General features: G+C 45.4%; 1 protein-coding gene across 1 annotated transcript in view; it reads right to left on the bottom strand.

The window, feature by feature from the left end:
• Positions 1-15,824, bottom strand: part of LOC117220188 (protein FAM76A) — a 68,762-nt gene that overhangs the window by 6,070 nt on the left and 46,868 nt on the right. Inside the window, exon 7 of the transcript XR_004490214.2 lies at positions 1,056-1,323. The gene's annotated coding sequence lies outside the window, so the exon portion shown is untranslated. The remainder of the gene's footprint in view (positions 1-1,055; positions 1,324-15,824) is intronic.

Raw genomic sequence — 15,824 nt, 5'->3', positions numbered from 1 at the left:
GCGTAGCGCGCGCGCGGGGGCATTCTGCCTCTGCCTCCGCCTCTGCTTCTGCCTAATGATTCATCAGAAGTCGAGCCTCGCCCCGCCCCGTAGCGCCGAAATGGCACCTCGGTCTAACTTTCGCTAATTGCGATCGAGATATCAAAGGCTCCGGACCACCGCTCCGATGTTTGCTCTTCGGGTCGCTGCCAAGCTCGAGTGGCCTCGCGATTATTTCCAACCCCCCGAGGGTTTCGGTCGAAGGCCATCGACCGACGCCCTATTACCAAAATCACCAAAATAAGCGCCGAGCATCGAGAAAAGGTTGGATCGTCCAATCGCAGCACATTGTTCCTTTGAAGCGCAAAGGGACAACTTGGGATGAGATTACAAGATCGTTCGAGGATCATTCGGTAACTATAAAAACGAGCCGCGAGGCTCTAACAATCGTATCTCCTTTTTCCAGGTTGTCCATTTTCGTTCCCAAATTGGGAGACGGTACGAGAGAAATTACTGTAGATCGGCGGACGCGGGAGCTCCGGGGGTCGAACGGTCGTCGCGGCAGCAAGGAGGAATCTTCCGGAAGACCTAGTCCGAAACGCAAAGAGCATAAATCGCGTTCCTGGAGAGCATCGAATGCCGGAGGAAAGGCGATCGCGGTAAAAAGCCGCGCGTTCTAGTAGAGAAGACGGTCGCCTAAGAAGGAAATCGTGACAAGTCGGAACAATTCCGAGGCATTCCGCGAGATGGTTAGGCCGACGAACCCCGTGCGCGTTCGAGCATCGACGACGAGCTTCACCGAGACGCGATGCGATGCGACGCGACGCGGCGCGACGCATACGCGTGAAAGTAATGGCCCGAGGCTGGTGTGCGTGGCGGAGCGCGCTCGTTTGAAACTCGCGTGTGTGCGCATATGTGCGCGCGTGTTGCGCACGACTCGCTCGTTCTCTGTGCCTGCACCGCGTCACATGACTTCGCCTTAACCCAGTGCCAGTGGCAGTGCCCATGGAACGAGCGCTTTTTGGGTCTAGGTCTATCGAGGGCGTTCACCCTGCTTACGTTGTTAACACACTTACCATGCTACTTCGCTCGACGAACCGAGCCTGGTCGCTGCCACTGCCACTGCCACTGCCACCACCGCCGACTTCGCCGCCGTTGCTCTGCCTTTGCCGCCGCCGCCACCGCTGCCGCTGCCGCTGCCGCCGCCGCCGCCGCCGCCACCAGACCGAGAGAGTAACGTCTGCCTACGCCACCGCTATGACCTCCGGCCACGTGGTCAAGAGGCTTCACTTTTAATCGCGCTCCGCTCGGACGAACTTCATCCTGCCGGTTCGGCTGCTGCGTCTGCAAACGAAAACACAGACGGTCGGTCGTTTGAACGTGTCCGTTATACTATCCGTAGATTATAGCGCGAGGCGTCGCGCGTCGGTTACCGCGGAGCCACATCATTAGACTGCGGAACTTTATGCAAAATAAAAATTGTTTTAGCTAATTGTAAGAAATTTAAATTAGTTAAAAATGCCTTTTTTCCTTTAATAATTATAATCAGTTCAAAATAATGTAACAATATCCTCAACTTCTTCTGACGACCTTACAATTTTATAATTGACCTCCACATTTTTCTCATAAATGCGTAAAATCCGCAATCTAATAATTACAGTAACTTACACACTTTCCAAAAAGATTGCAACAGCTAAAGTTAAAGTTAAAGTTTAAGTTAGTAAAAATGTTCGTACAGGAAATATTATTTTCTACGAAACAGAGAAGTCTCGGCGGCCGCTATTATTCGCCGTTTTATTTGGAAAACAAATTCTACACCCGTCGAAACAGCTTTCGCTAACGTTTCTCCGGTCTCGATGATCCGATTTTCAGCCGTTAGTTTAGTCACCGGTTTTTCCGACGACGGACTATTCCGCGGGAACCCTCCGATAGAGCTGCGTCGGGCCCGTGAAATTTGTCTGGTGCTCGATCGCGATACGATACGGTGCGCGAAAGACAACCGATGACACGGTTCCGCGGCTAAGCGCGTCCGAAGTAGATCGGTGAAAAGGCGACCGGCGTTCGTCAAATTTGACGGGGTCGTTGTCCTGGGACGATCGCCAGATCGGAGGCCGACGCTCCTCCCGTTGGCATTGTAATCGCGGCACCGCGTTCATCTTCGCGGCAGACGGAAAAATTCTCGTCTGCCCACGCTTCGGAGGCCCGGGGAATCTGTCGCCCGTTCGCTGCTCGTCGGGATCCCACGTGGACGTCGTTTCGAAATGATTCATGGCTTTCGGCGAGTTCAAGGATCATCGCTTAACACCGTCGCTCGGCCGAGATGACTGGACGATTCCCCGAAAAATCTTACTTGCCCGATCGCTGTTCAATCTTTGGCATTGTCTCGGAGCGAGTCGCAGAAAATGGACCGAACCAGCGCGGAGCGGGCTGTTGTCCTTCGTCGACCATCGAAATCTCGTCGCGTATGGCCCGCGGATATTGCAACGTGGAACGCGCACTCGACAATGGAAAGCTTTCAGTTCGAAATACGGTGAATTCTCTCTAATTGACGCTCAGCTTGGAAACAAAAATGGACAATTTGGGGAGAGGGGCTACGATTAATCGAGCCTTGCGGCTCATTATTTGTAGTTGCTGACAATCGGTAAGTATAAAATCGAGCCGCGAGGCACGAATAATCATATCTCCTGTTCCCAAATTATCCATTTTTGTTTTCAAGCTGAGCGTCAATTAGGGAAAATTTATTGTAGATCGCGTAGGCCCTTTACAATGGTTATTACGGGGGTAGTTCTAAATACATCGCGTAACCTCTTTATACAAAACAAAAATAGTATTAGATCGAGCCATAGATAACTTTCGATGCAGTTAGTCAGAATTTATTGTTCGTATCTACCTAATATGAGTCGCCGGAACATACGAGATTTTGCCTTCACTAAATAGATAAGTGTTCAAAATAAATAAAATAAGAAAACAGAAAGATAAATAAAAAAACACAAAATAAATGTCTGATAAGAAAACGAAAGTTATTTATGACTCGATCTAATGCATCGCGGATCCTACAGGTTTCAATGACACAACAAAATCCCATGCATTGTGCGGACCATAACTATTCGCATGTGGTGCGCGTCTTAGGTCTCGACTCCCTCGAATCTAAGAGAATTGTCACGGATATTACTTCTCTTTTTGAATTTTTCAATGACTTGACTTCGATGACTATGCTCCGTCAAGAGCAATAAGGTTTACTTGCAGGTTTAAACCTTCAAGTGGCGACTCTCTGGCGCTACTAAAAATTCTCATATCATGTTTCAACATAACTGTAACATTATCGAATTTGTTAAGAGTGTAACTGTTGCATGAGTGATAAAATTCAATTTCATACGTATAAATGCACTAAATTCTATAAAATGGAAATAGGTCAGAAAAATGACAATAAAGGAGATGCGATTATTCGAGCCTCGTGACTCGTGTTTATAGCTGCCGATTGATCAACGACTATAAAAACGAGCCGCGAGGCTCGAATAATCGGACTGGACAGTTGACAATTTGGACCGGACAATTTGGCAGAATTTATTGTACTTTGGATTTCAAGTTAAAAAATGGCTTCGACTATAAAGAACGAATTTTCTTTATTCCGGATCCTATAAGAAGAATTAGTACCCTAGCGGCCTAATTGATCGTTTTGCTGTCTCTATTGTTAAATGTCGAAGTCAAATGAGAAATCTATCGCACTAGCACCTTCTATTACGCACGCTAGCGGGTTCTTCCGTTTATAAATAAATGAATGAAAATAGTATTACTTCCATAAACGTTCGCAGTCGGTAGGAGGACCACCTTCGCTTCGAGCGGCACCTGACGCGCATCTTTCGGATGTAAATTCGATTCGGTCGGGTTCGAGTGACGAAATTCACTCTCCCGCTCGGCCGAGCCCAAACGGGGCCCGGGCCCACTACTTTCGTTGTCGGCGAGTGGAAAAGTTTCCTAAACACGGTCGAAACGAGACGAAATGACGCTGCGATACCGTTAGCCGAGCCGGCGATAGTCGATAGGCCGAACAAACACGGGATACTCCAGCGTATCTCGATGGATCGAGGCCCAGCGAGGCCCAGCGGGTGAAGGCCCTACCGGGAGGTTCGTGATGAATGGACGGGCCCGTCTCGGGGACCGTTATCGTTATCGCCACCGAACCACGGAAGCTGGATGCAGGTCCGAGGAGAGCCCGTGCTCGAGCAAACGAAAGGAACTTTCGAATCCGTGTGCGAGCGCGCGGCGATTCGTAATCGATAACGATCGGGAGCCTTCTTTGACCTGCTAACTGGGCACAACGTTTTCAACCTGGATGCTCGGGCGAACGTGATTAATCGGGCAATTAATTAAAGAGATGAATCGTGATTAGAACAATAATATGAGCAAATTGAATATCGTATCGCTTCGCCAATGAAAAATTGCCGGCGACTTTCGTCTTTAGAGTTACGTGTGCCAGGGTAAACAACCCTGGTGTTAACAAATTGATTAATTTTAACGATCCGCGATACGTGTCTCATCAATAGAACGCGGATCTTTATGCAAGATAGAAATGCTGTGTCTCGATTACGGTGAACAGAAAATGCATAGACATTCATTCCCGTTTTGAATAATTTGAATGAGTTATAAACGGTACAATCAAATTGTTGAATTCGCCTAATAGTGTCATTGTTTTTTGTGTTTCAAATGCTAATTTTTGTTATAAATTCGTAAAATCCGCAGTACACTGATTCATTGAATAGGATTCTCACTTTGGCTGACGCTTGATCTAACGACATTGACTTCTTCATTGATGATTTTAGTGAAATTAAAAGTCAACTTTGTAATGTTATCAGTGGACAAGCAGATTTTATGTATAATACTTGTGAGAACAATGAGCCTACGGAACATGGAATAATGAAAACAAGTAAAGGATTTTAAAATACCGTCGTATCATTTTCAATTCACTAAATTTGTTAACAGAGGAATTATGTTTTTATTCGACTTCCGTTTATTGTAGTTGAAATAGACAATTTTTACTTCGCATAAAGATCCACTGTCCAGTTATTGTAAGCCATGATGTTTAAGTTTAAGAAATACGACTACAATACATATATATAAATTCTGTTTAATATACATATGTATTGTAGTCGTATTTCTTGTCTATCAGCTCTTAGTTCGGTTCCTGTTCTCAATACTTTTTGGTGAGCGAGTGTAACCATTGTTTTCTATTATTATTATATAATAGAAAAATTAAATTATTAATTATAATAGAATAATTAAATTATTATACATTGTTTTCACTATTATTATTATGTTGAATTTTGGAAATAAACTAAAGGGGCAACTGACCCGTCGATGCTAAGTAAAAAGAAAACGATTTATTAACGTTTCGCTCGGCGGGAAACAAGAACGATGTCCGTTTTAGCAACTTTGGTAAGATAAGAATGTCGTCGGTTTTCGCAACGAAATCGAAATCTAAGAATCGATTTTGAATTTCACGCACGCGTGGCAAGATTGCACCATATACGCGGTGGAACGACTTCGAAATCGTCCGAATCGTTGAGGGACAAATTTTGATTCGACTCTCATTCCTCGGTTGTTCCAGAACACGTTTCATTTTTGCCAACGGTTGTCGTTATTTTGAAACCGTGTGACGGCACGGCGGACCTTGTACACAGGAACAGTACAGAGGACCCGACGCACTACGAGAAGCAAGTGCAAGGCGAGTGCAATAGTGTGCTTGGCGCGGTCTAAATCTCGAACATTCGAAATTTCACGAGTTCGATCGCGAGGAGGAAGGCGTCGGGCGAACACGTCGGGCCGGCGACTATCGTCGTGCTCTCCCGATCGAGTATGCGTGCCGCGTACGGTGCCCGGTGCCCGATGCACATGCACATGCACACGCGCGCGGTCGCGGTCGCGCTTCCACGCAAACGCGCACGCACACGCGCACGTAGACGAACGCTCGCTCCGTTCAGGAACTGCGATGCGTGACCTAGTGCCGTTGCAAGCGTTCTACCTTCGAACTAGGTCTTCCTCGTTCCCAACTAAGTCCGCGAGCGAGCGAGCGAACGACGCGCGCGCGTCCTCGCACACCGGCACGCGGAGGAGCACATCGACCGAAGAGGCCAACCGGCGTACAAAGACGACGGGAATGCACCGGCGCCGAGAACTGCGATCCTCTCGAATCGAATCCGTCTGGCACGAAATCTTCGGACGCACCTGCGGTCAACGGGCGGCCCGTCGCGTCTCGTCGCGCCGACGAAAAAGGATCGACCGATCGCGAGGAAATTGCAGCCTCGCGCGATTTCCGCGACTTTGACCGGGTCCCGTGGACGAGGCGCGACCACGATCTATTGTTCGTTTAGCCACGGGCTGCGAGAGATGTTTGCCCTGGGAACGACTCGCAGTAGCCTGGAAACCCGTTTATCGTGCCTGAAATTATTTTAGCGTTATTACAAGGTTTAAGGTCATAGTGTAGTGGGTCATTGAAGCCGTCTCGGCACCGGCTACAACGTTATGAAGTCAAAAATATATATTCACATGAGGAAAGTCGGAATGGCTATAATTATTTATAAGAGGAGTGTCCTTTTTATTTGTTTAACCCTAGAAAGATAACCATATGACAACGTACGTAAAAGATAACCATACGCTTCAGAGGCGCATGCTTTTCTAAGGCGTCAATTTTATACTAACAATGGATATTTATTTAAGTTAATCTAGTCATTTTAAAGGTTTGGCATTATTGTAAAAATAAAATGCATTTATATTATATTTTTTTATATTTTAAGTAATTTTAAACTTAAATCACTAGACCTCTATGAAAAATTAACAAAAATCAACAGTCTTCGCAGGCGCCTCTGCGACGTAGGTTATCTTTCTCGGGTTAAAGTCGCATCAGCATCGCGATTTATTAGCGACTGTTTTGTGTTCGAGTCGTTGTAAGATGTATTAACCAAGCTTTATTGTTCAGATGAGATTTTTGAGATGCACGTCGTCAATGAGTTGAATTATCGCCTTCAGAATCGCCTAATTGAACAATGGAATGATTATTGGAAAACAGACGTTTCGTTTCCGATGTTTCGTATATTAAGATTTGTAGAAAAATGGATACCGGTGAACTTTCGATGGAAACATTTTGTTAACAGAAAGTTGTTAAAAGTTTCCGTCAAGGTCGCAGTAGCATTGGACTGGTCACAGTACCTTCTAGTACTGCAAATGTCTGCTTATTAAAATGCATGTAGAAAGCAAAATTGAACGCAAATCATATTTACGCGCTTTACGTTTGATATTCTATAGGAATAATGAAAATAATTAATTTTAATTTCGATCTGAAGATTTTGAGTGAGATCCAAAAGAACAAATATTTCGGATCTTGGAGCTTCGATAGGTTCTCGCTTCGCAGGAAAATCAAATTGTTTATTAACAGCCTTGTCGTACTTTGACGAGTCCGACTCGTAAAAATGTCTAATAATAACTGATCGAGTATAAATTATTATTCCGTTCTTTAAAAGTGGAATCCCTTGTCATCAATATTTAAGCATTCGAGTAAATTTAGGAGCACTATGAGCATCAATTTTTCTTTCCCTTCTAAGAAATGATTGCGATCGAAAAATTTCTAATCGCAGTGACTGCGAGGAAAATGGTATGTCAAGGGGTTAACACACTATATGTACGGGAGAGGTATTAATACCTTTATAAAAAATTAAAATCTTTTTAATTTCGTTATACGTTTGAAAGAATTCCTCTGTGAAATCCTAAAAATCCTCGTCACATACTTGTTACCAAAATCTTGTCGTCAGCTTCGCAAATACTAAATGAATTTTAATTAAAAAGAAATTAAATCTTTTCAAAGAGTATCAATACTTCTCCAGCACATAACGCGTTAATATAAAAGACGGAAAATTGACTTTCGCCCACAGAACTGACATGCGACGGCTCGGCCAAGTCGATTCAAAGGGACCGAGCAGAATCGACGATGGTAGCGTCTCGTCGAATCTAGTGGAAGAAGACAAAGCAACCGGCGCTCCTTCCATCGATATATCGAGCGATGACTCGCCGAAATGCGTAACATCTTTTGACGTCACACTCTTACTCGCCCGGGTCCTCGTTAATATGTAATCACCGAATCCGAGAACGACGAGCTGCGTCTAACTCCGGAGCAGTCCAGAATGAATTAACCCTCTTGCCACTGAAGGTGACTACAGTCTGGTCGAGTTTTCCATTAAAATTTTATCGTTCCACCGGCAGCATCGGCGGTGTCTTTGGCGCGAGCTTTTCACTGCTATATAAAAAAGTTCACCGTTAGCTTTTAGGTCGACGGCCGTCGCGCGTTAAATTGCCGCAAAAATTACAGATGCCCGCGAATCAACGGAAACATCGGCCGACGTTCCGACGCACGATTAGGCGTCCTACATCCGGTGCTGCACGGCCAAACACCCAAGAAAGAGACGGCGACGGACAGGCAAATTTGCAATTCGGTCCACCGGATTGCGGTACATACTAGGCAACCCGAATTAGCACGCCATTGACAAACGGTTGGCAGACGAAGTTCGGTCGGCACCGACGGATCTACGGTTGAATGGCACCTCGGCCGGTGGCGGGCATTCCTTCGCGACGGGGCCGGAGTTCTCCAGAAAACTCCATTTCTTCGGGACTTTCTCGCGTTGGGCCCGGCCGGCGGGGAGTGCGACGAATTCGGGCCCGGTACCGCAAGCGGTCGCGCCGAAATCGGCGATTACGTAAGATCGGCTCTTACGTTGTCCTGTATTCGACGGGCGGAACGCTATCGAAACGTTTTCGGGGGCCCGTTAGACACGGATTTGTTTACGCCGGAGGAACAGGTACACACACCTGCGTCACCGGCAGCAGGAGCCGAACCGGGTGAGGGGAAGGAGGCGGAGAGGAATAGAAAGAGATAGGAGAGAGTGTGTGAGATAGATAAAAAGAGAAAAAGAAAAAAAGAGAGAGAGAGAGAGGGAACGGGCGCGATTCCATAGGAGCGTGGCGAGGTGCGACGAAACCCAGCGCGGCTGGGTCAATGCCTCGTATACAGAGCAGCATACGAGTCGCCGACTTTCCGTATATGCCCAGAAACCTCTGCAGAGATTCGCGGCCGAGCCGGCCGGCGAGATAAAAACGAATGTGTCACGGGAGAATTCCCTTTTCAAAGCGGAATCATTCGCGCCGAGCCGCGCCAAGCCGCGCGCCGCAAGCCTACTCGCTCCCGTTCTCATCCCGAAACCGTGCCGGAACACTCGCCGCGCTAATTCATTTTCACACGACCGATTAACCATCCTTTCCCTCCCCTCCGCGGCCTTCCCACCGCTCCGCCGACGTGGAAAGCATCGAAAAACAGGCGAAAACGCAGGGACTTAGATTCATCGAACCCGGTTACCCGTAGGATAGTGGAGCCGGTTACCGTGTGGTGAATAATTACCTTTATGTTTACCGAATAAGATGTATTAAATTTTTGTATGAAAAAATAAAATAAAAGGATAGGACATATTACATTTTTTTTATCAAAAAATAATCAAATCAAAGGATATGACATATTAAGCTTTTTTATGCTTTTATATTGCTTATTTTTTAGTAAAAAAATTCAATATGTCCTATTCGTTTAGATTGTTTATTCTTTCATAAGGAGATTTAATATATCCTACTCTCTGATTTCGTTTTTTTATATTTTAATAAAACAATTTAATATATCCTATTCTTTGATTTTGTATATTTTTTAACAAAAAAAATTGAATATGTCCTATTCTTTCATTTTGTTTATTTTGTCATGAGAAGATTTAATATATCCTACTCTTTGGTTTCGTTTATATTTTATCAAAACAATTTAATAGGTTGTGTTCGTTGATTTTGTTTATTTTCTAATAAAAATATTGAACATGTCTTATTGGAAAAATATAAAGTTAATTATGCCTGAAAACAAACCAAAGGGGCGCAGTAGTTGGTCACCCCACAGTAACCAGCTCCACTACCCTAACTAGATTGCAGTCTGTCCGGCGAACGAACAATGATCACTGAAAAACTAATGACTAAGGACTTCTCTTTGTAAATCGCTGTTTCGAAGAAAATTTTGGTAGACTTCGGACGCTCGAAGACTATTAAAACTACTTGCACTCGACGCTAGTCTAATTCGAAATCCGAAACACATTTTCAAACCGACGGTATTCCGATTCTACATGTTTTACTGCAACTTATACATGTCAAATTGAACATATTAGCACGTGCAATGTTTGCAGCCTCGTAAGTTTGCTGTATAACTTACTAATTGTAACACGGTAGATCTTAAACTAGGTATTACGTATGTTTGAACTGCCTTATACCTTACGTACACTAATGAGACTCGATCCCGTTTACAATAAACAAAGTAAAATAGAATATTTCAGCTGTCTCGGTGCGACGAACCGATCAAACGTTACAGTTATCTCCGTTAACGTTCCGACGTTAATTGCACATGCATATACAGCAAATTCTCCCTAATTGACGCTCGGATTATACACAAAAACGGACAATTTGGGAAGAGGAGATATAATCATTCGAGCCTCGCTTTTATAGTTCTTAACAATCGGTAACTATAAAATCTCCACTTCCCAAATGATCTATTTTTGTGCCCAATCTGAGCGTCAATTAGGGAGAATTTACTGCAATCGCACTTGTAAATATTTATGCACCTCCTTCTTTGCAATCTGTCGGATGAGCGTCGCACAAAACTTTCGATGCTTTAAGAACACCGCGCGCGATTCGAGGGGTTGCGGTGCTTCCGTGTCATCTTTATGCAACGCAGACAATTCGACAACGACAGCGACGTCGATCCTTTCTTTCCGTGAATTTAAACGCGCCGGAGAACGTTCACGATGGCGGGCACTCTTCTGGGTCAGCGGAGTTTCCGTTGCACCGGTCGCCGATTTACGAAGACGCGCGGGGAACGACCGTTTTCCCGGCCTATCGTTGCTGGAAATTTCGATCGGCACTGCGGTACCTCGATCGTGATGGCTCGCGGGCGAGTTACGAAACGGTTTGACGGTCCGGCGCCGCAGATTCGAGATAAACGGAGGCTTAGTCACGAGCCGGGCACGGCTACGAATTCGACAGGTTGGAAGTTTCAGGGTCGGCCGTTTAACCTCGAACGTTGAACCCTGCGTGCGAAAAAGGCCTCGACCGTGGATAACGTATAATGTCACACTACACGGCGACGGTAACTGTTTGAACAGCATTTTTAGATACGTTCACATCTATTCTAAACCGTTGGATCGTTTTCTTTCTATCCCAGGCTGTGCAGATGCATCGTCTTCTTGACTACATATGTATTACGTTTTATTTGTAATTTTTTTGTATGCTTTCGAAAGGGATTTTTCTTCCCGATAGATGTACAAGGTTATTTGGACGGACCACTTGTAAGCCGTAAGGGAGTCAATAAATTTCATACTCCATCTTCCCGTTAATAAATTAATAAATAACGGAACCGAGCGGCTACTCCGAGCTTGTTCTCTTCCCAGGTCCAATATCTGGGAATCTCTTCGAGGGACCAGCTCGTGACGCCGATGGGTTTTCCAGCGTGATTAACCCCTCTGAATGGCGTGTGAATAATCGAATTTGAATAGCAAGCAGCCAGAGTCGTCGAAGAATGCAAGATTTCGTTCGCGGCGAGAGTTCTTAGCGCTGGGCGACTATGATCACCGTTAACAAGGAAACGATTTTGCATACAATCGGCAACGCGTCACTGCAGGGGGGGGGGGGAGGGCGGTTGAACGAAATATGACAAACAGGTCGCGAAAATTGGAGGAAAAGTGGACGAAAGTATCGGAGAACCGTAGCCTCGTGGTATTCTCGCGCGCTTTTCGCCTGGCCATGAATTCCGCGCGACAAAGATCGATAGCCGAGGATGACGCATCGGGTTCGATTGCGGCGGGCCACGAACACCTCTCGTGCCGAATTCGTTGACGCAACAGCTTCCGACGAGCCGGGAACGAGCCGGCGGTGACGCGAATCGAGAGAACGAACGGGCCACGAGTCCACGAGCTAGGAAAAAGCTGGAAGGACAAAGGAGCCGAGCGATCAGCTCGCGAAGGCTTCAGGGTCGAGGAGATCGGGAGAAAGGGAGGAGAGGGTAAGAGAATCGCTCACAGCGGAGAAGAGGTTCGGCGATTTCGGTGATTGAACTGTAATCGTCTTCTGCGACACATTAGAGTTCTTTAATCGGATAGTGGAGCCGGTTACTGTGGGCTGACCAATTGCTGCGGCTTTTGGTTTGTTTTCGGGCACAATTAACACCGAACCTACCAGGCCGGTCAAAACGACCGATTCTACACTTTGTCTTTTAAAATTCTTGAGAATATTCTTTACCATACGAAATTACTGAATGGTTATCTCAATTGAAGCATACGTTGTAATAGAAATGGCAGAAAGTCTAAATAAATCTAGTCTTGTCATTCTTATAAAGCAAAACACTTTAGCCACTGTTAGAACGCGGTAGACTTAGTATTAACTTTATATTTATCGAATAAGACAAATTAAATATTTTATGGAAAAAATAAACAAATTGAACATGTCTTATTCGATAATTATAAAGTTAATTATGCCCGTAAACAAACGAACTACCACTACCCTACCGCACAGAAATCGCTACCCTAGTTCAATCAGTTCATTCAGAGCCTACCCTAACTTACCCCCGTCACTAACCCTAACATTTCAACCGTCTCAGTCCTAGTCTTAAGCATTGGCTCTTAACCCGAGTCTACTAATTCTTTCATTGATTTCCATTTCTCTATCTTTCAGAACAAAGAATTATCTCGTCGAGCTTCCTAAATAAATGGTTAAAAAAATAAACGAATATTCCACAGGCGCCTCCGGAAGCCAGTAAATATGTCGGGTCGTCGCGGATCCGCGAATCGGTATTCTCGACCACCCCTGGCTTCGCGCACATGGCAGCGTGCACGGCAGTCCGAAAATCGGCAAAAATAACCGCGGGGGGAGCGCGGCGCGAGGAGCGGCCTGTGGGGTCCGAGGGGTCCGAGGGGCCGCGAAAAAAATCCCGTTGGATGGCCCGGGAGGACGCCTCTGGGGTCCGGCTCTGTTCGCGAGCTCGGTATTCGCGCGGCATTCGCGCGGTTTCTCGAGAGGAGAGTCGATACCGTTTGGTTCACGGTCGAAGCCATCGCTAGGGACAGCCTCGAGGAAGCAGAGCGGTCGTCGACCCCTGAAAATACTCTTACGCATTGTGTGCCACTTCACTTCTGAGCGGTCTCGAGGCGAGCGAGGACGATGAACGAGCGAGCGAGCGAGCGGCCGAGCGGCCAGCGAGCGTCGACGCCGAGCGAGGACGAACCTCGATGTTTCCGAGTCGGTGTTACATTATGGCTCACCGTAGGATTCCACGCAGCCCCCTTCTTCCCCCCGTTTCGCCGTCCTCGGCCGACCATCCTCCTCCATCGACGCCACCTCCCTTTCTTCCAGTTCTTTTTCTTCGTCCTCTTCTTCGCGCGGCGTTCTTGTTCCTCTTCCTTTTATTCCGCCTCTCTCCTTCTATTATTCCCCGGCGCGCGTGTCTCGTTCCAGCTCGAGCGGGGCCGGCTCGGGCCCCGAAACTAACAGTACTCCCGTGCCTAGCCTAGCCAGACATTGCGACCGTCAGGGACGTACCGCTCGGATTTCTGGACCCCAAATGAAAACGAACTGGCCGCGGCCACGACGTGTAACGTTACCGCGCTCAACCCCGACCGCCGGTCGCCGGTCACCGGTCGCCTTTCGTGCAACGAGAACCGTTCCGGTTCGACGCATTTTTCCCTTTCTTTCGAGACCTGTCTGGGGTCAGTCGGAATTCTACGGAACCCACCAGGACTAGACGATACTGTAACACTGCCGGGCACCTCGGTCGAGCCTCTATTAGCAGTTTGCAAATAAAATTCTTGAAATATGACGCGCGTCTGATCACACTCTGACGCACAGTCTTAACCCTCGTTTTGCAATTATCAGGTCATTTTGACCCGGAGTATTCAAATTTCTTTCTTTCTTTCTATGTACAGGTAAAAGCCCGTTTTTATAATAATAAATAAAAACTAAAATTAATTGAGATTTAATGCAGAATCAGCAAGTCAGCAAATTGTTCACTTAATTACTGAATTAAAAGTAACTAAAAGGCTGATAAGTTTGCAGGAAGTATCTTCGAAAATATGGTTTGTGAAACTACCGAATAAAGCTCAGGATTGTTATAAGCATTGTCAACAGTACAGTTGTGAAAATGGTCCGCCGTTCGAGGGTTGATCTTTGTGTAAAATAAAAATTGTCTTCGCTTAATGTCTTCGCAAATTGTTCACTTAATTACTGAATTAAAGGTAACTAAATAAAACAAATTGCTGTTATATTAGGAACAGCAGAAAGGCTGATAAGTTTGCAGGAAGTATCTTCGAAAATATGTTTTGTAAAACTACCGAATAAAGCTCAGGATTGTTATAAGCATTGTCAATAGTACAGTTGTGAAAATGGTCCGCCGTTCGAGGGTGGATCTTTGTGTAAAATAAAAATTGTCTCCGCCAATTACAAGAGATAGGAGCCAAATACGAGTTTCTTCCTTTCTTTGAACCTTTTTTTAAGTTCGGATCAATATATCAATGCTCTCAGTATATAACTATTCGTCTGCGACGCGATGTTAGGCCTAAAGAGCCTTGAATTTAGCAGGCTTGTTGTTGACATTAGTTTTATTTTTAGAGTTTTGTATGGCTTAATAAGTCGTCTCTTATTCGACCTTGCGCAAACTTCTATGCTCTATCAAGAGTAATAATGTGTATTCGCGAGTTTAAACTCTTAATATATAAGTGAGAGAGAGAGAAATTTTCTTTATTCATATCCAATAATAAGAATCACTACCATAGCAAACGATTACTTTCCGTAATTGATCTTTTTAGTGGCTCTATTGTTAAATGTCGAAATTAAAAGAGTGAGTTAAAATCACAGCGACGTAAGTCCCATTTTCGAAAATTTTGGCTTGTGTCTTAAAACGTGATCTTTACATGCGAGAACATTAAAAAGGCGAGTGAAAGAAATGACGAAGTTACTATATACTAATTTAACTCTAAATTATTTTAACAATAAATTTGGTCAGTAAACACACATGTTAGTAAGCAATAACACTCCATGTTTCTCACGATAATGAAAATGTGACTCGCGCCACTACGATTTCCCATGAGAACTCTATTGTAACCATCGCATTAACATCTTCTTTATTTCACGTGCTCCAATGTGTGTTCCCCCGTTTATAAATAAATAAATAAAATTCGTCGCTATGTAGAATGAAAAGAACGAAATGAATTAACACACAATCTGCGGATCACAGATCGAGCTCTGCTTACACGTCTAACGGGGAATCAACGATTTTTGAAAAAATCCGCTTTTTAAGGAACATTTAATATTCCCAAAATGGACTATAAGATTTATATAACAAGCGTATAACGAGAATTTCTAGGCTTTCGTAGAAGGGATTCCTCCACATACATAACGAAATTGAAACGAATTGTAGTCTTTAAAGAGGTATTAAAATACCTCCCTCGCGCATGGTGCGTTAAAAGAAGAATCGAGAATTGCGACAGCAGAGCTCGCAAATCCGGCGAGCACCGCCTCGAATAGCCGAGCGCGCGCCGCGCCAGCTTTGGACGAGGAAGGTCGAGCTGACGAAATAGTCGGACAGCTAGGCACGAGAGCGGTTCAAGGATAAAGACTATTCGGCGTTCAAGGACCCCGCAGGTTGTTGGACCTTGGTTCCGCGGGAGCGAAGTCGAATTTTTTCATGCGGGAAGGACCGGGCTTCCTCTTCCAGCGTGTAACGGTGGCGTCGCCGAATC

This window comes from Megalopta genalis, chromosome 10 (genome assembly GCF_051020955.1).
Source record: "Megalopta genalis isolate 19385.01 chromosome 10, iyMegGena1_principal, whole genome shotgun sequence".
Classification (NCBI taxonomy): domain Eukaryota; kingdom Metazoa; phylum Arthropoda; class Insecta; order Hymenoptera; family Halictidae; genus Megalopta; species Megalopta genalis.
The sequence above is the reverse complement of the archived record's forward strand: the minus strand, read 5'-3'. Positions and strand labels throughout refer to the sequence as shown.